Source organism: Cricetulus griseus, chromosome 4 (assembly GCF_003668045.3).
Source record: "Cricetulus griseus strain 17A/GY chromosome 4, alternate assembly CriGri-PICRH-1.0, whole genome shotgun sequence".
NCBI lineage: Eukaryota > Metazoa > Chordata > Mammalia > Rodentia > Cricetidae > Cricetulus > Cricetulus griseus.
Window position 1 is genome coordinate 162723830 of NC_048597.1, and position 25001 is coordinate 162748830.

The following is a 25001-nucleotide window of genomic DNA, read 5'->3' on the forward strand; positions in this document are numbered from 1 at the left end:
CATATGAACAGATCAAAAGAAGAAATATGAAAAATCCCTAAAAGGCTTCAAATTCTCTAATACTTTACCAAAACAGGAAGAATGTGCACCCTAAAAGGGAGTTTACCAAAAAAGGCAGCAGCAACCAAAGTACTATCCAGGGATATAGCATACATCAAGCAGAACATGTTTTCAACAGCCTTTCATGTTCCAAATCAAACGCCATCTCATGTAAAAAATCCTGCCTTGCTCTTTAAGTTTGCTTATTGAGACAGGAATAGGTCTCAGATATTCTAAGATATTTGAAAGCAAACCCAAACCAAACAAACACTCCCTCCACCCCGCCCCCCAAAAAAACAAAAAAAAAAAAAAATAAGAAACAAAACCCAAAAATCTTACTTAAACTGTAGTTTACAACACAAATAATGACTAATAAGTCATAAATGGTCAGTAAACATTCATAAATTTTTAATGAGGCTAATGGAAAACAAAAGGACACTAAAGTTGCCTTTTCTATTCTCAGACTAAACCAAGAAAGTCCTTTCCAAGTTGTTTCACTCTGTAGAGGGTAGTTTGCATTAGTGAAGATATAAGGGTAGCATGTGCTGGTGCAGGGAGACGGAACCTTAACTTGGTGATCCAATCACCAGGGCTCCTCTCTTGTGACATGGGTTAAAGGCCCCTAGGAAAGAGGCCTCCTGTAGCCTTTGGTCTGAAGCCTTTTCTACCTTTTACTATTTGAACACACAGAATTCCTTCCCTCCAGAGGATGAAATACACTCCTCAGTGAGTTCTGAACTTAGATTCTCCAGTCTTCAGATACAGGAGAAAAAAAATTTCTAACCTTCATAAATTACCCACTCAAATATTATAACAGCACAAAACAGACTGAGACAGAGTATGAGAACACACATAAAATGTGCTACTAAATTTTAAAAAAAGTTCCTGAGATAAACTACAAAATTGAATGGGAATTGGGCAATTAGTTTATTAGCAACTCAAGTTTTAACTTTATACTATGATTTGTTTTATTTGGAATGTCAAAATATCAGCAAATATATATATGTAAACAAAAACATGAAACAAAAAATGAGGAGGAATTCAACAAAATCAGCAAAAGCACTTCAGAAACAAAAGAACAGGCCATTCTGCATGATGAACTGCTTGCTGCTCCTGTGTCTTTCCGCTAACCCCAATGAGGTTCTCTAAAAAAAGACTAAAAACACCAGTTATTTTAGAGAACAGAGGAACTCATGAGTTGACATCTGTATGGGTTATCAATAACAAATTAGCCCGAAGTGACTTAAGAACCAGGACACTCTTCTGCTAGGGCCTTATTTGTTTTTAAATTTTTTATTATTTTTAATTACTCATATTTACATATCCATCCCCCCATTCCTTCACCCTCCTCCCATGTTCCCCACCCAACTCCCCCAGACCCCCTCCACTCCTCTCTAGGGATAGTGAGGCCCTCTACCAAGGATCTTCAAAGTCTGTCATATTGTTTGGATCTGAACAAAATCATCTTCATTTGAGTATGTTTAGGGCATTGACACTTCTTGGTAAGATAAGAAATTACATACTCTCTTCCCAGCACTCCAGAGGCAGAGGTAGGAAGATCTCAGTTCAAGTCCAGCCTAGTCTACAGAGGAAGTTCCAGGACAGCCAAAGATATACATCGAAACACTGCCTTGAACAACAAACAAAAACCAAGAAACAAGGCTGGGCGGTGGTGGTGCACACCTTTAATCCCAGCACTCAGGAGGCAGAGACAGACAGATCTCTGTTAGTTTGAGAACAGCCTGGTCTACAGAGTGAGTTCCAGGATAGCCAGGGTTACACAGAGAAACCCTGTCTTGGAAAAAAAAAAAAAAACTAAATAACCCCCCCAAAACAAAAAAATACTCAAACAACAACAACAAAAAAGAAGCTATATACTTTCTACAGCTATTAGCAACAGGGAAATAGTTAAAATCAATATAAATATGAGATAGACTTGGCCAAGTAAGTCTATCTTAGTTCAAATCAGTACTTAATGTTAAAGAATCAATTCTATCACTTAATAGACAATGTGGTCTAAGCACTCTGCCAGGTACTGAAGACAAAATTACAAGTAAGAAATACTCTGAGCCCCTAAGGAGCTTAGTTTGGCAGAGAAAGAAAACTGCAACATATAACCTTGTAACAGCAAGTACAGCTTTGAGAGGTGTATGTACAGGCCATAAGACCACAGAGATGAGAACTCCACCAAGTGTGTGTAGAGAGAGGCCTTGCAGGCCATCGTTCCTTCCAAGCCGACAGTGCTAAATTACAGCATAGAATGAATCTCTTATTGCCATTTCTTCAATAACAACTTTACTAGTAGTGCCTGTCATTGTTAAAAGCCTATATACAAAGTCAAAATGGAGCACATTCTCCACACAGAACATTAGTTAATAAAAATTTTAAGCCAGTTTGGTGCTGCATGTCTATAATAGTAGCACTGAGGAGGCTAAGACTGACTAAGTTCAAGGACAGCTAAGGCTACAGAGTAAGCTTGAGGCATTTTAGGCTATATGGTGAGACTCTGCTGTCTGAAAACCAAGAAACATCTGGTTAAAAATCTCTAGAGTCATTTACCTATACTTGAAGGATCCACTGACAGATGTTATTAATGCACTGTAGAATAATGCTTCATGTATTCTGATTTCTCTCCAAGGAATGACTGTATGTATTCTGAAATCAGATTTCATACTCAAATTGTCTTCTGAACATTTACATCTCCAGTGAAAAAGAAAACGAGTTCCAACTTTCAGGGCTTCACTTCGGGTTTAACATGCACATTCTACACAAAGCGTTTACACAATGCTCCTCTACAAGTATGGAGCTGATGGATATACAGATTCTTAATAAGACACAACAGATGGACATGGTGAGTGAAACATGGTGAAGACTGAGGAGAAGAGGCAGTTGATGACAAGCAGAAAACTGCACAATTCTCACTTGCATTTATGTGTGGGAAACTAATTAAAAGCTACTTAAGATGCCTGTCTTAAAACTGTACAGCAATGCTTTAAAAAGTCACTTGTACTTATTGAACCATGCACATATTAAAAAAATTTATCTTAATTTGAAATGTCATAATTGGTTATTTAGATACCGAGAACTACAAGCAATCAGAGTTTGTCCATTATCATACAACTGAGTCATTGGAAATAAGGAAAGAGGCAAGTTATCAATACCTATCTGATCCAACAATCTGACATTGGCCATGTGCTGCTTGAATAACAATCTTGGGGTATTTTAAAGTGCAAAGATCAAAAGCCCACAGCAAAAAAAAAAAAAAAAAAAAAAAAAACAAATAAAAATTACTTATGAAAAGTAAATTAAATGTTCTGCAGAGAAAAGGAAATCAGCTACTAAAACCCTATGGAATTTTCCTGTTTGTTGGCAAAATTGATTGACCAGATTGATAGAGATTCTAAGAGCTTTTTGTTCCCTTCAAATGCAATTACTCCGTTATGCTGAAAGCTGAAATACTCTACAGGAATTCATTGAGAGTCAGAAAATCACTATGTTATATAGCAGAAAAATATTTACTAACAAATTTTATCATAATCATGTTCTACCTAAACAATCCCTATTTTTGCTTCCCTTGTTTTTTTAATTCAAATGCTTAGTGATGGATCCCATCTTAAAATTGGTTTTCAAATTCTAAGTCACATACACACAAGTCCCAAAGAATGAACAGCCAATAAAATGCAATAGAACATGAGGACATATTCACACTATAAAAATTTAGGCAACTTCCAAGTGAAGGGCAGACCGAGAGGGGAAGGGTACTTCGCAACATGTTGGTCTGTCTAGGAAACACTTTCTTAATTCAAGAGTTTTAAGGGAGAAACAGAGAAATGGCTATTTATCAGAAATCTATGTGTCCTAAAGACTGACAGACTAGGAGATGATATGTCTAGACAAGGACAATATCCAATCTCCAGGGAACAATGTAGTTAAGGAAGAAGAAACAGCGGAAACATGATGTTTCAGCATTGTGATACTGACAATGCTGAACAAGGCTATCAGAGCAGGGACAAGCAGCCTCTCATCCTGTTCCATCTATCTGGAACGAACTTCCTTTTGGAACCCTTTCCTAATCCTAAATTCAGTCTTCAGAGCCCTCCACACTCTCCATTGCAACTAATATTACCCCAAAATGCACATATTACCAGCCTGTGAGAAAACTTATACATCCAGGATCTTCACCCTTCTACTCAGCTGTCCTTATTTTTCTTTACACTCAAATTAGGTAGTAGTAGCATAGTACAAGGGTCTCACATTTCAGTGTCCTTAAGAAACACTTTAGGAAGTATTTGAAATGCAGAGCCCTGGATCCTATTATATCCAAGGAATCTGAGCCATTGGGTTTATTATGGGAACTAAGGGTGTTTTTCAGTTACTCATTGTAATTTCAATGTTTAGAGACTTATAAAACAGACTACCGTAATGATTAAGAGCACATATTATTCATTAACTAAAACACTGGTTACATTTGTTTAAAATTACTTTTATTTATTAACTGTGTCCTCAATTAACAAATTTATTTTGCCATTTTTTGTCTATATGAGGACACTGATAATACATCTACCTGAAAGAGATTTAAAAGAGTTAGGCATGCAAACTGATTAGAGTACCTAGCACATGCTATTTAGTCAATAAAAAAATTACCTACCATTTTTAGCATTATTAGCAACAATTTTAAAATTACACTTCCTAATTAAGGCCATTCTGAATCTGGTAGGTTCTGTTTCTTAAAGAACTAACAATCAGAGGTGCAATTACATGAATTCATGTTACGTTCATTGAAATCTACATGATCCTTATTTTTCATAACTTGCTTTAAAATGCAGTGGTGTCAAAATGGAGCAGCAAGATGATATTAACAACACAGCGTCTATCACCAGGGGTCTTGGCAAAATTGCCAACTGAATGATTTGATCTTGGTGTTCTACCAACTTCCACCATACCATACCCGCCACCCCATCCCTGAACATATGCCATGACTGTTGCAATAGAATGCAAAGATGTTAAAAATCAGAAGCAATGGGCTTTGTTCACAATTCTCTGAACCACCAATTTCCTACAGCTGCAGTGTATAGAATAACAAGATTTACACAAAACATACATGCAAAGTTGTTTTAAATCATTATTAGTTATGTTACTTTACAGGTGTACAGATGGATATACACCTGTATATGGGCATGTGTTATTTATTCCTCTTATTTCTGTATGTTTTGGGATTTACCCTTAATAATCTGATAAACTCTGGAAGAAAGCATGAAATAGACTGCTATAGTATCTTCAGTCATGTGGCTAAGAAGGACACATACTTGTATAAGGAGCTGCTTTGGCTCCTTGGTACAGCTTATATTATACTGTATAACATTTGTATAAAGCTTCTAGAGTAGAAAATTACTTCTACCAGGGTCACCAACCCATAAAAAAGAAAGCTACTGAGCCTAAAAAGTAATCTGGGCCAGGGCAATATATTTGACATTGGCAAAGCTGGGGATGGGGTGGGCAAACAAACCCTCAACTCACACCATACTAATACAAATTAATGAAAATGAAGTACCTTTCAGTTAATCTTTGGTAAATGAACAAACGTACAAACAATGGTTACCTTCATATGGATATAGGTATACTACTTTATCTTTTAAAAACTCACTATAATTTGGGGGTTAAGGAGATAGGTCTGTCAGTAAAGTGTGGTAGTATTTGGGGAGGTTTAGGTAGTGCAGTCTTGCTGGAAGAAGTGCTTCACTGGAGGTACTCTTTGAGATTAAAAGTCTCCTGCCACTTCCAGTTCACTCTCTCTGCTCCATGCATATTAGTTCTCAGCTTTCTGTTCCTACTCACGCTGCCCCACCATTATGAATTCGAGTTCCTGGAACTGTAAGCCCAGATAAGCTCTTTCTTTTATAAGCTGCCACATTCATGATGCTTCACCACAGCAAAAAGAAAAGTAACTAATATACCATGCAAGTAACAGGACCTTGAATTCAATCTTCAGAACCCACATAAAAAAGCCAGGCAAGCTGGTGCGCATTTGTAATCTCAATGCTGTGAAGGCAGGAACAGGCGAATCCCTGGGGCTTGCCTGCAAGATATGGTAAACTCCAAGTTCAGTAAACCTTGTCTCCCCCCCCCAAAAAAAAAGACAGCTCCAGAGGTTGACCTCAGCTCTATACATATAGGCACACACATATGTGCATGTATGCACCCATCTGCCCATATATTCCCAGCAAAAAAAAACAATCACTGAAATTAAATGTAACTAAGTTCCCCATTAGAATCCACAGCCTACATAATATTGCTATGAGCCACTATAGAAACAATTCAAACTTAAATTATCTGTATTTATCAAAGAATAATATTCCTTATATATGTAAATATTTCAGCTAAGAATATGTAGCTTGAAGAAACTGAGTAATATAGATCTAACTTAAATTCTGGCATGTTCTTAAAAGACAAAAAAGACCAAGTAAAGGCAGCAAAATATTTTCACGTATACAATGTTAGGAAATACAACATTATCTCGACAGTGAAACTCATGAGACTATTTCCAGAAAATTCATGTTGGATGAGACTAGCCATATTACTAGGACTTCCAGAGTAAACACGAAAGCAAATCTCCCTTTGATTCTAACCCTATTGACTACTACCTTGATTCAAGGCTTCTAATAATTTTTCATTTACCTTATATATTTTTGCAAAAATCAATGTTCATATTTTAATCATAAATTAACTTGGAAAAACCAAACAAGCAACATAATCATTCAAAAAATTATATTCTGATGTTTTAATTATCAGAAACTTAAATAGGAAAAATACAAGAGGTTAAAAATGATTGTTTTAGAAGAATAACAAAATTTAGAATTTTTATATACATGCCCAATCTTTACTTCATCCAAACTAATAATCATGATAATATTTTATACCTGCACTAGATCATTTTATCATCACTATTTCTGCAATAGATAAACAGCAAGTATTCAAATAATAGCAAGCAAAGAAGCACCTGTGATTTTAGGGGAAATGCATTTTGGGGACGTGGGGTGCTCCCGCTGTGCAGTACATGTGGGGTCAGAGGGCAGCGCTGTGGAGTTGTGCCTCCCCTTCCACCTTTACATGGGCTCCAAGGGTTTCATGCAGGTGCAGCCTTGTGCAGCAGGTGCCTTTATCTGCTAGCCCAGAAATACGTTTTCAAAATCTTTTCCTTACTGCCTTTCAATGAAGAGGTTGAGATTCTTTTCTTTCCTAGGCTTTAAAGAGCAACTAGCAGAATTTATAACTTGCTGCCAACTACATTTGTGTTTTCCTCTAAAAATCATGCTTTCTTCTACTTTTAAAGGAAGTTTGTAACAGATGGTTTAGGAAAGTCACAAATTGAAAATTAATTTAATTGCTTGGAAAAGATAATAATTACTAAAGCAAAGATCTGAAACATAACTGAAGTAAGGATATTAAGCTTTAATTTTAGTTCTTTAACATCGCCATAAAGGGAACATACAATTATTAATCAAACACTTTATTGGAGTGATCTATACATTTAAAAATTATATTAAACGTTCAAGGCTATTGGCAATGTTGGGAAGATACTACATTTGTTTGTAACTCAATGTGTGTTTGCTAGCATGTTACTTACTACGCTGCATTTTTCTGCATCTCTTCATCCCCTAGATCTAGATAGATGTGCAAACAAATCTATGAGTGCTATTCTAGAGAAATGATAGGTTAGCCTCAAGAAAGAGAGGCAGAAAAAAGCACTAGTGAACTGGTCCTTTTCTGTTCCTACCATCAGCATGACATTGCTACTACCATCTGTGCTCTGAATGAGCACAGTAACAGAAGGACAGACCTACAACTGCACCATGTACCACCATTGATAAAATGCTCTGACATATATTATCTTGTATAACCCCTGTGAACGAATGCTCATTCCTTGTTGCATTATCTCAGCAAATAATTATTATTAATCCCAAGTATATAAGTGAACTGAGATAGTTACAAGGATCCCTCAGTATCCTATTGAGTAATTCTGCCACAACAGCACCACAAATGTCATGGATTCATATCATTTTACTTGGTTATATCCACTTGTAGACAAGGTGTTGCCTATGCTAGGGAAATAATTGCCATGTACTTGCAACAGCAATGCATCATTTTAGAGCACAATGGTCACCAACCAGTGCACAGTGTTTGATTAACAGATTCAAAGTCAGAGTATAGACAGATACACGGAATATGTGCAAGGATCAACAAAATGCTGCACTCACAGATGGAGAGACAAATGCGCAGAAGAATGAAACTATGTGACACTCCCCTAACCAGCCTGAAATATAATAGGCGCTACAACAGTGAGGATGACAAGCTACATAACGTATCAATTATAAGATACGTAAAGCCTGACAATTTAGCAAAGAGTAAAAAAATAATCATTTTTGTTAACAATTCAAGAACACGCTGACTGGGAGGCCATAATTGGAAAACAGACATATATTTCAGTAATAAGATACAATTGCCACAGTCTCCTGTCTGTCTGGACCATTTCCAAAAAAAAAAAAAAAAAAAAAAAAACCTACACTCTAAAAGTATCTCTAAACTGAACTGTAGAGCTGGTCTCACTTTCCCCAGATGACAATTTATTTTTTTCTAAAAGTAAAAGCCACAAATACCTATGGTGAAGAAATTTAAGTACAGAAATACCCAATGTAAAAACGAAAGCTCTCCAATCCCAGTGTTCAGACAACCAACTATAGCTCTTGATTCCAAACTTTGGCCCATGTTGATAAGAAAAATTTATATATAACTAAACATAACATTTGATGTATAAGCATATTTATAGTATAAGATATTCTAAATTTAAAGGTTTACATGGCTTCCACCAAAACAAAATTCATATATGGCAACTGATTCTCCAATGTGACATATTAGAAAGTGTGCACTTCTGAGAGGTGAGTGGATTATAAAAACATTATCAAGGATTAGTACCAATATAAAAAAGATTCCAGAGAGCTACTTCACCCATTCTACCATGGGAGCACACACTGTGAAGACAGCCTGTGAGGATACCAGCCCTTACAAACACCACAGCACCTTAACTTTGGATTTATCATCCTCTAGAACTGTGAGGAAGCATAGTTCCATTGTTAATACTGGACAGTCTAAGGCAGTTTGTTATGTAGCACAAAATAATTATAAACTGCTTAAATTAACTGTATTAAATAGTAACAATATATATTTAAACCACAAATGCAATACACCATAAATATTTTTCTGAAACTTATTTTTTTAATTTCTTAGCCATTTATCCTTTAAAAATTTTAAATATCCTAAAACCCATCAAATTCATTTTCATTTTTTGTTCCTATCCACTCATTCTTTTATATATTTCCTATGGGACCTCCTGAAACTGAGAAGCTTCTGTAAGGCAAAGGACACAGTAAGCAAGACAAAATGTCAGCCCACAGAATGGGAAAAGATATTCACCAACCCCACATCTGACAGAGGGCTGATTTCCATGATATACAAAGAACTCAAGAAGCTAGTCACCAAAACACCAACTAATCCAATTAAAAAGTGGGGTACAGAACTAAATAGAGAATTCTCAATAGAGGAATCTAAAATGGCTGAAAGACACATAAGAAAGTGCTCAATACCCTTAGCCATCAGGGAAATGCAAATCCAAACAACTATGGCATACCATAGTTGCACCTATCAGAATAGCTAAAATCAAAAACACCAGTGACAGTTTATGCTGGAGAGAATGTGGAGAAAGGGGAACACTCCTCCACTGCTGGTGGGAGTGCCAACTTGTACAGCCACTTTGGAAATCAGTATGGCGACTCCTCAGGAAAATGGGAATCAATCTACCACAAAATCCAGCAATTCCACTCTTAGGCATATACCCAACAGATGCACATTCATACAACAAGGACATCTGCTCAACTGTGTTTATAGCAGCATTATTTGTAATAGCCAGAAACTGGAAGCAACCTAGATGCCCCTTCAACTGAGGAATGGATGGAGAAAATGTGGTACATTTACACAATGGAGTACTACTCAGCAGAAAACAAAACAAACAAACAAAAACAATGGAATCTTGAAATTCACAGGCAAATGGATGGAACTAGAAGAAAAATAGTCTAGATAGCTTTTAAGTGCATCAGTCAACAAAGAGGCATGAGATTTACAAGGCAGAGTCTTCATACAATGTGGAAGCAAAACCTCATGACAGTTTGAGTCTTTCAGATTTCCTGTCTTTATCTTTGGCAACACGAGGCATGTTAAATATACATGTTTGGAAATAAACTAACAGGTGAAGGTGTTAGTTTCATTACAAGCAATTTTGAGTTAAGCGATATAAATGCTGAGAGCAGTCACTTAGAAATACATGCTGCAATATGTTAGAGAAAGTTTTTATTTTTTTAGTTCCTTTGGGAAAGAGTTTTCTGAGTTTGTCTGATACTGTGGCAGACATCAAATACATTCTTAGTATAATGCCAAAAGTGTTTTTATTTTGTATCTTCAAGATATTAAGTGTACAACCCCCAATCAATAAATATTAAAAATTAACAGCTTTCAGATAATTACTGAGAAATATGTAAAGATTACTGACTACTCTAGATTTTAAAACATAAAACCCTGAAACAGCAAAAGCAATTCCACTCAGCCATTCAGTTACTCAGCTTGAATTACAGGCCATACACTTACTGGTATCAAGGACATAGAGAGTGAGAGGGACAGATCCTGCCCTAGAGAAATCATTGTGCAGCAGGAGGAAAACATAAACTTACTTTATAAGGAGATGACACAGGACAATGTGAATGAAGAATGGCCTCTTTAACTAGGGGACAGATGCAGCTTTAAAAATGAAATGAAATGTGAATGGAAAATGAGGTTTTGTTTGGTGAAAATGTATGTGTCTGTTTGGTTTCTGTGTCTAATTCCACACACAGATCTAAAGACTCCTGGAACTCCTGTGTGACAGGAGCATCTTCCTTTCAACCATACAGAGTTTATGCTAATGAGGTGACTCTGGTCAGTTTCCAGAGATCTTCAAGATGAGGCCATCTGCCAGAGAAATCAACTAAGATTAGGGAATTTAGAACTTCAGCCCTACCTCTAGGTCTTAAGAAGAGGAAAGAGGGGTTGGAGATTGAGTTAATCATCAATGGCCAATGACTTCATCTATTGGATTACATAACAGAACTTCTCACATGACTTGGCCCAAAGGGGTCTAGGTTGGTGAACACAACTAGTGCCAGGAGGTGGTATGTCCAGAAAGCACATGGAAGTAACACATGGCCTACCCACTTACCTGGCCCTAGACACCTCTTTCATTAGGATACACCCATTTGTATCCTTTATAACAAACTGGGAAACATAGGCAAACTATTTTTCATATTCTATAAGCCAATCTAACAAACTATAAAACCAGAAGACTTGTGAGAACTCCTGAGCTTGTACTCAAGTGAACAGAAGTTCAGATAATGTTTATTTGTGACTGTGTTGCAAGTGAAGACAATCTTTCGGACAAGCCCTTCAACCTGTGGAGTCTCATGTTAGCTAATTCTGGGCAGACAAATTAAAGGATAGTCAGCTAGTGTTGGAGAACTGACCATTGTAGGAGGGGAGCTCCATCATTTGCTGTGAGAAGGGTTGGAATGAAAACCAGCCAGAAGGCTGATTATACAGATAGATGATTATATGGAGAACAGTAGAGCATCCAAATTGACTTGAGGAAAGAAAAAGAGATTAACATTTACTAAGTACAAAGTTCTGTGATATTATTTATTCATCCCAGACACCAACCATTATACAAACGAGAATCTGAGATTTTGAAAAGTTAAGTAACTTCCTAAGTTACTTATTGTTCAAAGACAAAATTAACAAATCTAGCTTTGCAGATCTTAATTGGCTTTATTTGCAATTCTAGAATTGGTTAGCAGTCTGGATCCAAAATGGTTTAGAAAACTCCTGCTCTACCACATGGGCAGGTTGTATTTATAGCTAAGAAGAGGAAGTGACCTATAGAAGACAGAGGTGGTGCAGAGAGAGGCTGAATGGCTACAGCTTGAGTCTGTCTTATTAGAACATGGGAGACCTGACAGGAGACCTCAACAAAGTGTGTAGCTTCACTTGCTTTTAATTAACTGCCTTTACCACTAGCTTTACAGGACAAGGCTAAGCAGTAACACTCCCATTAGCTTCACTATAGATAGTACCTCTGACATCTGGGTCATAGTAACAGTATCCTAAATTGGTTTCCAGGAACTTGGAGGCTGCTTTTGTTTAACCCAAACCAGGTAAGATGACTGATTCTTCATCCGGATCCCAATCTACACATGTGTTTGTGAGTAACCATTTGACACTATAGGACTAAAACACTACCTTGAAATCAGGATAATGATGCCATTTCTGAACATGTGTCTGATGAAGAGCACTTAGTTTGATTATGCATGTATAGACCAATTACTTCTCTCTTCTCTACTCCCACCTTTTCCCATATCCTACACCATCTTCCTTCTTTGTCCCATAAACCCTTTTAAATCCTGCCTGAGGAGGAAGATCTGAGATTTGGGTCTTCTATCTTTTCACATTTGCTTGCCTTGTGAATAAACTCTTGTGAAACTTGAGGAATTTCAGTGACTGGTATATACTGCAGGGAACAAAATGGGCTTGGTTTGGTATAAATGGGTTCAACAGTTGGCTATTTGTGATTGGCTGAAACAAGCTACTTGTTATAAGAATAAGTTACAGTCTGTTTACACATCTATGTTAGGTTACAGTTCACTATGAATAGGGAAACTGTTAGAGAAAACTCAAGTTATATACACAGGTGGCTTTAAATCAAACAGCATTATTCAGTCTGTGGCTAAGTTAGGATAAGAGTACAAGTGTGTGATTTCAAAGCCCACTGTCTTTCACATAATACACAGAGGGAGAGGATAGGAACCAAAACTGCAAGAAGGCTTGCTCTATACTACAGAAGATCTTAACTGCTGCTACACCAATTCATGACAAGGAAGAAGACACATTATATTTATGTAGTGAATTGTGCACACATGCGTGAGTGCTATTGTAGGTGGTCAGAGGATAACTTGTGGGAATCTGTTCTCTCCTTCTGCCATATGGGTTCTGAAGTAGTAATTCAAATGGTGTTTTATATTAAATGGACATCCATGCATAGATAGATTGGTGAGGGACGTACTAGAGATAAGAGACTAATTGGATGTTAATAATAAACTAGAGTAAGTGAAGGAAGGACTAAATTGGAGTTATGGCAATGTACACGTAAAGCAAATCAAAGTGACAAGTGAGAAGAATCTCATGGGAAAAAAACATAAGACTAGACAATTAACTAAACATAGATAGAAGAAGGAGGAGTTAAAGATAACCATGTGGTATAAGAAAAATGATCAAATCAGTGAGAAAAATTAAGCACAGGAAGAGTGTATTTGGAAGAGAAAGCAATGTGCTCAGTTTGTAATCTGTTTCAAGTACCATGGCAGCAAGAAAGGATCTGAAGCTCAGGGAAATATCAAGGCTCCAGTTAAAGATATGACAATAATTGCCTAAAGGGAGCAAAGCCCTGAGAACAAAGGAACTCACAGAGAGGGAGTGCCTAGAACTGCTTCTTCTGTCAGAGAATGCATTGTGTGTGTGAGTGTGTGTGTGTGTGAGTGAGTGTGTGTGTGTGTGTGTGTGTGTGTGTGTGTGTGTGTGTGTGTGTGTGTGTACTCGTGCTGCTTGCTAAACTTCAGTTTGCTGCAACCAAGGTAAAACAAGAGTGAGAGTGAGGACTAAAAGAAAACAGGCAGATTTGATCCTCCCCTGGTGATCTTCACCAAACACTATTGTTACTAAGTCTGTAACTCTCCACCCAGCAAATATTATCTGTGCTTGTTAGTAATTGCCTCTTCCAACTTCCTAAAGAACTTTCCTCAGACTTTCTATAGCACTTACCATGAGGTATAGTACTCAGAGTTGTGTTTAAATTCCATTTGGTTAATACTCTTAGCAAAGAAAAAAATATATATATTCTTTGGCCAAAGAAATGACTCACATCGGATGAAGAAGCAAAGAGAAAATGTTTTACTATTTAATGCTTAGTTTATTAACAATAAAACTGGGTATCTGTATCTTTTTTAAAAACCTGACATTTAATAGAAAGCAAATCTATTTAAAAATAATTGAATGAAGATTGGGGACAAAAGAAATTACTTTGCTTGTTTTGAGATGGAAGACTAAAAACTGGCTAGTATCCTTGAATATCAAATCCTAGAAATAAGAGAACATTGATTATTTAGTTAGCAGTCAGTCATATGAAAGAAAGTCGATGGGCTAGACATAGAATATTTTATAAACTACAATAGACCAACTGAATTGAAGAGAAAAATCATAGGCTAAAATCATCATGGAACTTAAATGACAATACAGACCAGAAAGAAAGAAAAAACAAAAACAAAAACAGGAATGGTACTGCCAGTGTTCAATATGAAAATGTATTTAGGAACAGAAAAGGCCAAGGCACCACAACAGTAGCATTGGTTGGAATAGCACAGAAGGAGAAGTAAAGGCAAATCAATCTAAGTTCATATGCTAGATAACACACCCCTGGACAGACAGAGGTCATAACTCTAGAAGGGAATAACACATTAGATCTTAGAACAAGTCCTAGTCCCAAGGAGGCTGCCTAACAGAGGTAGGAAAGAGTGTAACAAGGAATTTCAATGAAAGGTACAGACACAAAGGAAGAATGAAGAAACTCCTAAGAAGTGGTAAACTTCATTTAAGACAGAAAACAAACTCAACAAACGAGGACAACACTAACATAAACAAAGTTAAAACATAAATGGAATAGGATTTAAACTAAGAATAATTGATTTTCTTTTATAGTCATGACCTAGATTTATCCTTAGAACAAAAAGAAGATTGACCAATGTGTTAAACTACTCTTCTTAGTGGCTGGAGAGACAGTTCAGCAGTTAAGAGCATTGGCTACTCTTCTAGAGGACCCAGGTTTGGTTTCCTACACCTACATAGTGACTGACCCCATCTATAACAGTGGACCCAGGAAAAAATTATGTCTTCTTCTGGCCTCCCTGGCACCAGGCATACACATGGTCCACAGACATACATACAGACAAAACACCCTTATACAGAAAATAAATAAAAATTTAAAAAAAAGCTACTGTTCTTAGAACATGGATAAAAGGCAACAAAGGACTCTGGTTCTTGAAAGAGAAGAAAAAATTAAGGGAGGCCTATGATCTCCTGGTTTTTCTGCATAGGGTGGATTTTACAAGGATAAGGATGCCAAACAGAACATGTTCCTATTGTTTAGTAGAAAGCATAGAAATCAGAATCCAAGTCTGAGGTTTCTCTAAGATGTGGGACAAAGATCTGGAGGAAACTGGGTATGCGGGAAAAATACTAAGGCCAGAAACCTGTCTGATGTACCAGAAGGTCTTTGTAAAACGCTAAGACATGAACTAGGTTGAAATTCTGTAAGACTGAAGACTGGCTGTGGCCTCTGAGATGAAAGACTCTCAGGGCTCCCTCTGCGTAGAGAATCATTTAAACTGCTAAGAGGCACAGTAAGAGCTTTCAATGGACAACCAATGCATCCAGCAGAGACCATAGAAGACATGGGTGGGCAGCCTCAGCAGGGAAGCTAAACCAACAGAGTAAATGTTATTCACATTCAAACAAAGCTCAGAAGGATCAAACTATGCTGTATCTGCTTACCAAATCTGAGCACTCTTTAAAAGTAGACAAAAAAAAAAAAAAAATCCAGAAACTTGACAATGTGAGTTCATGATGGTCAACATTAAAATTAGTCAACAAAGGCAACAGTGCATGGGAGACTGTTGCCTATAATCAAGAAACAGACAATAGAAATTGACTTAGGATGAGAAAGAGAATGAAACAATCAGAAGGTCTTTCAATAACTGCAGTAACTACCCTTAAGTATTTAAAGGAGACACTGTGTTGCGAAAAAGGAACCTAAGACAGATTTTCCCAAGATAAGAAATTATATCACACTCATCCGATAATAACAAAAATAGCAAATTGGAGAATCTAGAAACAGAAGACTCTGAATGTCAAAAAATATCAACTTTAACTTGAGAAAACCAAAGCCTCAGCATTGAGAGACTTGGTTCACCAATGCAGTCTCAGCACCCAGAACCCTACCTAACCTAGAATGTTCCCATAAGTAATGTGCCATTTTGAATCAGTAAGATACACTTTTTTAAAACATGAGCAATGGAGAAACCACACAATCAGACTATTCATTAAGAGTAAAACAAAGGCATCTTATTTTTAGGAATACAACATCTTCAAAAATCTTAGCATCTCTTTGTGGAAGCAAAAAGGATATTTGCTGAAGGGAATAAAAAGGTCACCCCCCCATGTAGACTACTGATTTTCATTTTATCTTAAATAAGAACTCTATCCTCAGTAGATAAGAGTCTCCCTTTTCACAAACACTCCCTTCCCCCGAATTAATACAATCTGATTCAAATTCCTTAACACAATAATTCACTTAACAGAAATTCACCAAAAAACCAAACAGCCTGTCAATGTCTTCCAAAAAATCCAAACAGCCTGTCAGTGTTCTTCACATGAACAGAATCTGGCTGGATACGGCTGCAGCCAAGTGCAGGACCAATGCTTTTCTCTGTTCACTGTGGTTGAGCTAGAGACCGGACACAGGGCCAGCTCACCTCTCACACAACTAAAGGTCAGCTTCTAGCCATAACTCAAGGCAGGCTGCCAGGAATTATCAAGAGATAGCTGAAATAAACCTAGGAGTTATCAGGACAAGGAGACACATTTTAGAAACTTTATATTATAGTCTACTAGGCTTATTAAGCATGTTAAATTTCAAAACAGTTCACTAACTGTCAAATTTAGTCCATTTATTAAATGTATGTTTAAAAACTTTACTTCCTAAGATTTACAGACATCAATTTTTCAGAGCTACAACAGCTACTATAAATTCCTCTAATGCAATCGTCAAGCCATTCCTGTTTTTGTTTGTTGTTTGTTTTTATCTTCAGCACAGTACCAATTATAGAGCACTTAGGACACTCAAACAGCTCAGATTCTTGCTTGTTGATATGCTAAGGGAGACAGAGGTTCACAAATGTTATGTGGCTTGCTCAAGGATGTTTGCAATAGCAGTTAAAGGTGGAACTCAATTAGAACACAAGACCTTTCACTGAGCACTTTAAGTGTGTGACCCAATTTAAACAAAAGCAGGAGGGAAGGCCAGTGACAACTGAGTCAGGAACCATACTGTGCTTTGTGTAGTTCCTAGTTCCTCTAAATGTTGACTAAATTTACATATAATTCAATTAGAACTGATATCTTCAAAGATAACAATATTTCATATACCTAATAAAATTTCAAAAGGAATCATCCTAAATTTTCTAAGGATATTTTAATTTTATTTCAACATTTCCATATCCCTTCAGTCTTGCCAGAAGGACACCTACCATATTCAAATGCATGAGAACATTTACCCACAGACCTGTGTGCACAGCAGATTGAGTTCAGTCAAAAAAACTCAAAGACCATGTGCCCAGGAATGAACTGGAAGGAAGATCGGAATAGGCAATTATATATTAATTTTTTATTTGATATTAAATTCAATGGGAGATACAGAAATACTCTTATATTTTTGGTTGTGAGCCTAGCCTTTAACGGCTGAGCCATCTCTCCAGCCCCAGAAATACTCTAAGCAGAAAACTGATAAAGGAGACTGGTAAAATTGAGGGATCATTTTGACAGTAACATTGTAACCTAAGAGGGACTAGCTGGGAGACAAGAGACCATAATCTGCTAAAGTAATTAAAATAAGAAATGATGAAGGTCTAACTAAAGTGATGATGGAAGAAACTGGAGAGATGGAGGTAAATTTAAGTAATCATCCCTTGGGACCTCAATTATTAAGATTTTTCTTTTTTAAAATTAATTTTTATTTAAAATAAAAACAATCTTATTTTACATGCCAATCCCAGTCCCCTCTCCCTCCCATCCTCCCATCCCACCTCACCCCCGACCCACTCCTCAGGGAGGGTGAGACCTCTCATTGGGATCATCAAAGTCTGTCACATCATTTGGGGCAGGATCTAGGTCACCCCCTGCCCCTCCCCACATCTAGGATGAGAGAGTATCCCTCCATGGGGAATGGGCTTCCAAAGCCCATTCGTGCACTAGGTATAAATACTGGTTCCACTGCCAGTGGCTCATAGACTGCTCAGACCTCCTAACTGACACCCACATTCAGGAGGCCTGGTTCAGTCCTATGCAGGTTCCCCTGCTGTCAGACTGAGGTTCCAGAGCTCCCACTTGCTCAGGTCAGCTGTTTCTGTGGGTTTCCCCAGCATGGTCTTGAATCCTTTGCTCATCACTCCTCCCTCTCTACAACTGGATTCCAGGAGTTCAGCTCATTGCTTAGCTGTGAACTTTGCTTCTGCTTCCATCAGCTACTGGGTGAAGGCTCTAGGATGGCATTTAAGGTAGTCATCAATTTCATTATAGGGGAAGGGCATTTAAGGTAGCTTCCACTATTGCTTAGAATCTTAGTTAGGGTCATCCTTGTGGATTCCTGGAGATTTTGGTAACTTTTTCAAAACCTAAAAGTTAAATTAAAGTCACAGTGGTTATGTAAAGTGAGTAACACCTTCAAGTTTACTTAAAGTCAGAAAGCAAATGGGACTGCTGTCCCAACATTGTCTTTAGGCTATTAAAATAGTAAGCAATAGCCACAGAGACTGTCTCTGGTCCTCTGAGGAACTAAGTGTCTAAAGGTATTTTGATTGAAACAAAGCCCTTTTCAATTATCACAGCTGGCATCCCAGTATGTTACCATTGAAAGGGAAAGACAGGAAATGAATCAATAAACCCCAGGCACAAATTCAGCCTGAAAAGACACAGCATATCAAGAGGCAGAAACCTGAAAACAAAGGCTCTGGGTAATTTAATTACCAGGCCGGAATCTGCTGACTGCCGGTTTAATTGTTTGAACAGAACCCAAATTGTCTGCTGAGGCAACCGCTCTATGATTTTTGCACCATTTACTGCACGTGACCACACACAGATAAGTAAGAAATAGTTCTAAGGAATGTAGAACTTTTAAATAACTTTCATTAATCACACCTATAACTCCAAAGGAAAAAGACAAGGTCTTTTAAAGCAAATTCATTTGCTATTACATATTCCAGGCCACCCAGAAAATAGTATCTATCAGGTATTTTAAGAACCAGAAAATAAAGGCTACCAGGATTAAATGCACATGTTTTCATTTACCATAATATTCTGAAAGGCATATTTTAAGGGAGGTGTAGGAGTCAGAATAAAGTTAGGTAAAAGGTCGAACTACCATTAAATACTCTGAAACTGCTTAGGATTCTAGAGGAAACCAATTTCTCCCTTGATTCAGTTGGTATTTCCTCATTCATGTTTATCTCCCCAAGAGTAAACACTCCTTTCAAAAGCTGAACAAAGAAGTGCCTGAGACTACTTAGCCTGGCAGCATTCTCTCCTTGGCTTCCCTGAATAAATAAGTCTTATAAAGGCCACAGTAGACTATTACATTGTTCATTCAACAGGCGTATATAAAATGATTTATATATTGCTAAATTTTCACCAGAACTTCACAATCTGTTAGAGAGAAAAGGTAGACATGAAGTGCTGGAGATAGTTCAGCTGGTATATTGCTTGCCTGGCATGCAAGAAGTCCTGGTTTGATCCCAAGCACTCAGGAGGTGAAGACATAAAGATCAGAAATTCAAGGTAATCTTGAGCTACATTATTAGCTTTAGGCCAACCTGGGCTACATGAGACTTTGTCTCAAAACAAACAAAACAGGGCAGAGATGGCTCAGTGAGTCAAGTACTTCCTGGGTAAGCCTGAGGATCCTCAACTTACATATAATAGGTAGGCATGGTAGCACCCATTGATTTGCAATCTCCATGCAGTGGGGTGGAGACAGGCAGGATGTGGGGCACTTAACTGGCTAGGCACTGTAGCCCAAAGAGTGACCTGATCTATAGGATTAGTGAGAGACCATGGTTTTGATTTTTGTTTTTTTAAATGTCGCAGAGAGTAATACAAGAGACACTAAATATTGACTTCTGGTCTCCACTTGTGCATATATATATATATATATATATATATATATATATATATATATATCATACATATGAAACCCAAACAAAACAATAATAAAAACACAATAGCAACAAAAGAAATGAAGACTTTAAGAATAATGAAAAGCAGTTTGTAGATAAGTTATCATTGTGAGTTGTGAAGAACAACCTAGAATGCTTTCCTAAGAGGAAATAAATGAAGAATTCAGGATATAGAAACAGAGGGAAGAGAGGGAAAAGAAAAATGAGAGAGAAAGAAAGAGGGAGGATGGGGAAGAGGAGAAAAAAAAGTTGACCTATTAACTAAAGCATATAGTATAATCTGCAATTTGGTAGTCTATATTCATGATTATCAATAAACTATGAAAGGAATAGTTGGGCACAACACTTAGTTAATGGAGCTAACCTAGTTACAGATGGGAGAGTTTGAGTTTTTAAGCAACAGCGAGGTATATGAAGACTATTAACACAGTAATGTAATAAAGATATTTCAGGAAGATTGAGCAAAGTACACTGAAATGTACTTGACTAGGGAAAGAAATAGGGTATGGTAAAACATGAGATCTTCACAAATTGAGACATGAGGTGATGAAAGCCTAGATTAGGGTGATGACTGCAGAAACAGAAGGATTCAATTTCAAGTTATTTTGCAAGAACATAGTATGGTTTGCTGGCCAACTAAATACAAAAATAAGAGAGTGAAAAAAGATGTAATAAAAAGGAATACCACACCCTCCCAGCACAGAGTAGGTCTACTTGTAAAGGTAAAAGGTGATTCCAAAGTCCTAAGTCTGAAAGATAAACACTAAAATATAGCAAAATAATACTCCAATGATGTTTTTATGTGCTTCTTTTTTATTATATCTCCAGCTGACTTAACACATTTTTGGCTCAATTCACTTGAAATCTTACACATATTTTTCACTATTTGGTATATGATGCTTGAATTACGTATTATCATATATACAAGCTACATGAAAATTAATCTTTTTCTAACAGCTGCTCTTATGCCATTACCTTACTTTCAAAACTAATCCCTCCCCATACTCACCTCTATTTAATGGTCATTAGAACAACTTAGAAAAGGAGGACAACTAACATGACTATGCTTGGGTTTTAGAAGTTTCTCTGATCATGGATAGGGTACACTATTGAACCCTACCACTCTGAAGGAGGCAGAGGCAGAATTGGTGAATTGCACCTTTGAGGCCTTGCCTCAAACATAGAAAGAGAGACAGAAAGAAAGGGCGTGGGGAAAACCAGATAATTCCGGAAACATTCTGGAGACCTTGTTAAATAAATCAATTAAACAACTGCATAATACAGACAGAAGAAAGGACGATAGGAAGATGCATGTTTTTTGAAGAGAAATATAGGAAGCACAGCAAGTAGAATCTCAAACCATCAGAAGACAGATGCAGGAGACAAAATCAATACTGACACCAAGGATCCCAGCTTAGAAGACTTGGCACATGATGAAGCCAAGTTAGAGAGAGAGAGAGAGAGAGAGAGAGAGAGAGAGAGAGAGAGAGAGAGAGAGAGAGAGAGAGAGAAACAGTTTTTGTGAGAAAAGACATTTAGTTCTGTTGGGCTACAATTCGAATAAATGACAAAGCCAAAATAAATAAAAATAAATTGTACTAAATGGCCCCTGATTCCTCTAGAGTCTTCCATTCTAAACAGTAAATATTATCCAAGGATTTCATCATATTTTAAAATTAAATTCTATTACTCATTGGCTTCAGTACTCACATGAACTGTACCACAGTGGAAAGTTAACTAACACTCTCTGTCCAACTTCTCTATCTAAAACAGATTCTCCTTTTTTAGAACTTAAATTGAACATCTACCCTAGATAATTTACCTTAAGAATAAACTTTTTATGTAAAAGTCCACAAAGTGAACCTCAATTTATATCTGGGTGTGATCCAAGCTTGTTTCAAAGATATCAATAAAAAGAAAAATTGAGACCATCCTCCTTTCATAAAAATGACATCTAACATGTAAAACTATTTCTAGTTTAACAAAACTATAGCTTAAAGTTTTAAAAACTAGCTGGGTGGTGGTAGCACACACCTTTAATCTCAGCACCTGGGAGGCAGAGGCAGAGTTTGAGGCCAGCCTGGTCTACAAAGTGAGTTCCAGGACACAGGACACAAACCCTGTCTTGAAAAACCAAAAAATAAATAAGAACTTTAAAAATAGGTAAAAACCTAATAAGCCTTCTCCTGACTTCACTGACCCTATGAACTACTCTCCATTTCTCTCTTATTTGTTCTTTAAACACCTTTAATCTAGCTTTTGGTCTAGATGCTCCTCTAAAATTGTCCTCACTACTGCAAATAGTGATGTAAATAAATTTCTGCTCTTCACTGTTCTTCATCTACCAGTGTCACTTGACATAGATGCTCGCTCATCCTCTTGAGACTACTTGGTTCACATGGTTTCTAGCAAGCCATTTTCTCTTCCTTTCTCTAGTCTCATCTGCTGCTTTCTCCTCTTTTCCTAACTCTTTAATTGGAGTGCCTCAGGAACTAGATCTTGGTTATGCCCATAGTTACACACATACTGTAAGTGGTCTCTAAGTGACAAGAAATCAAATTGGTTTCACTTTCCAAATATATACTGAAGGGCTAAAGGGGAGGGCCTTAGCCAGTAAAGCCCTTACTGTGCAAGCATTAGGACCTGAATTCAGATCCTCTGTACCCACATATAAAAACAGGTTCAGTAGAGGACCTGAGTTTAAGTCCCCAGTACCCATGTAACATTCTAGCATGGTGGTGTGCACCTGTAATCCCAATGCTGGGCAATGGATCTCTGGAGCTGGCTAGACAGACAGTGTAGCTGCAACAGCCAGTTCCAGGTTCAGTAGGACCATGTCTCAAATTAAAGAAGGTGTAGAGTGACTAAAGATGACACTTGATGTCAATCTGTGTTTTCACATATACACATGTGCAACACACACACACACACACACACACACACACACACACACACACACACACACACACACCAATGATTCCCTATACTACTTTACATCCTAAACAGAGGTGTTAGCAACTACTTCAACACCCTCCAACCAGATCTTTGGTTTCTGCACCTTCCAACTACAATCTACTCTGAAAACAACAGTGTGTCTCAGAGATGATTTGAAGATGTCTGACTCAGGCAGTAACTTGTCTGCTTGAGTCTATTTTATGTGTATGGGTGTTTTTCCTGCATATATGTCTGTATACCACATACATGCCTGGTGTCCATGGAGGCCAGAGAGGGTGTCAGATTCCCTAGAACTGAAGTTACAGTCCAGCTGCCATGTAGGTGCTAGCAATTGAACCTCTGGGAGAGTAGCCCAGTACTCACTCTTAACCACTGAGCCATCTCTCCAGCCCCACGTTGAAATCTTAATGACTACTGAAAATCTGAGTAGCAGCTAAAGTCTCTACAAGGGATGCAAAGCCTCTAAGTCTGCTCCTTACTCCTCCTCCCCCCAATTACCTTTCTATCTGCATCTCCTAGTAGTCTTTCTCTTTGGTCCCTCTTGCTCCCCTCCTGCTTTCTTCTTTCCAATCCTGGGGGTCTCTTTGCTAACCCTTAGACATACCAAGAACTCTGTGGCCTCAGGGACTCTGCATTTGCTCTTCTCTATCTCCTGATAATCCTCTTTTCTCCATATACACAGAACCGTGCTTTCAAGTATTTGTGCAAACTGCAGTGAGGTTTTCTTTGACCGCTAGTACTTCACTCCCCATCCCTCCATTCTTTCATGAAAAAAAGCAGAAAAATATGATCAAAACAAAAGAGAATAGTAGCCAATCAAAGCTGATCCAGAGCTGATCCAGAAATACTGAAGATTAGCAGACATGGACATTAAAAGTTATTGTAATTGTATCCCAAATGTTCAAAAGCTAAGTAAAGACATGGAACACATACACATACACAAGATTCCAATCAAATTGTAATTTGTATACAGGGTCTGAGGTGAAAAATACACTTAACTAGAAAAACAGATTATATATTACAGAATAAAACACTAGTGAGCTTGACTACACAGCAAGAGTAACTACCATGACTACCTAAAATGAAACAGGAAAAGGAAATTTTTTAAAAAGAAAAGACCAGATGAGACTGGACTAGACTCTGAAGGAGAGGAGAAAGAGGTGGGACAGAAATGAGTTAAGAAAACAATGGCTGAAGAATTTCTAAACTCAATGAAAACGTTGTATGTACAAGTCTAAACAACTTGTGAACACTAAACCAAAGAATCTTGAAGAAAACCACACAAAAAACACATTATCACCAAATCATTAAAATCAGTGAAAATTGCCTCCAGTTCAACCTTCTATTCCGGAAAAGGATAAAGACTATTTTAGATATACAAAACTGAAGAATTTCATCACCCACACTACAAGAAATACTAAGAAAATCCTTCAGGCCAATAGAAAATGACCCTTCATGAAACTAGTATCCATCCAAAGAAATAAAGGTGAAAATATTTATGTATACAGAGGAATGTGGAAATGGCATCTTCTAATAAATAAGATTTAAAAAAGATTAAAATATCTGCTAAAAAGGATACGCCACTAAAAACAATTTTATATTGTGTTTTATAAAATAGACCCAAGTACAATACAACAAAACCATAATGGTCAGGCACGGCAAAGCAGAAGTATATTATTTTAAAGTTCTTACACTATGTGTCAGTGGCAAATGTTACTTTCAAGGTAGACTATGGAAATTAAAGACTTGTACATGAATGCCCATTGCAACCTATGTATCACAGCCCAAACTGAAACCAGCTAAATGCCTGAAACCAACCCA

General features: G+C 37.3%; 1 protein-coding gene across 9 annotated transcripts in view; it reads right to left on the reverse strand.

Moving 5' to 3' along the window:
• Positions 1-25001, reverse strand: part of Sik2 (salt inducible kinase 2) — a 100651-nt gene that overhangs the window by 61376 nt on the left and 14274 nt on the right. The gene's annotated exons all lie outside the window — the stretch shown is intronic.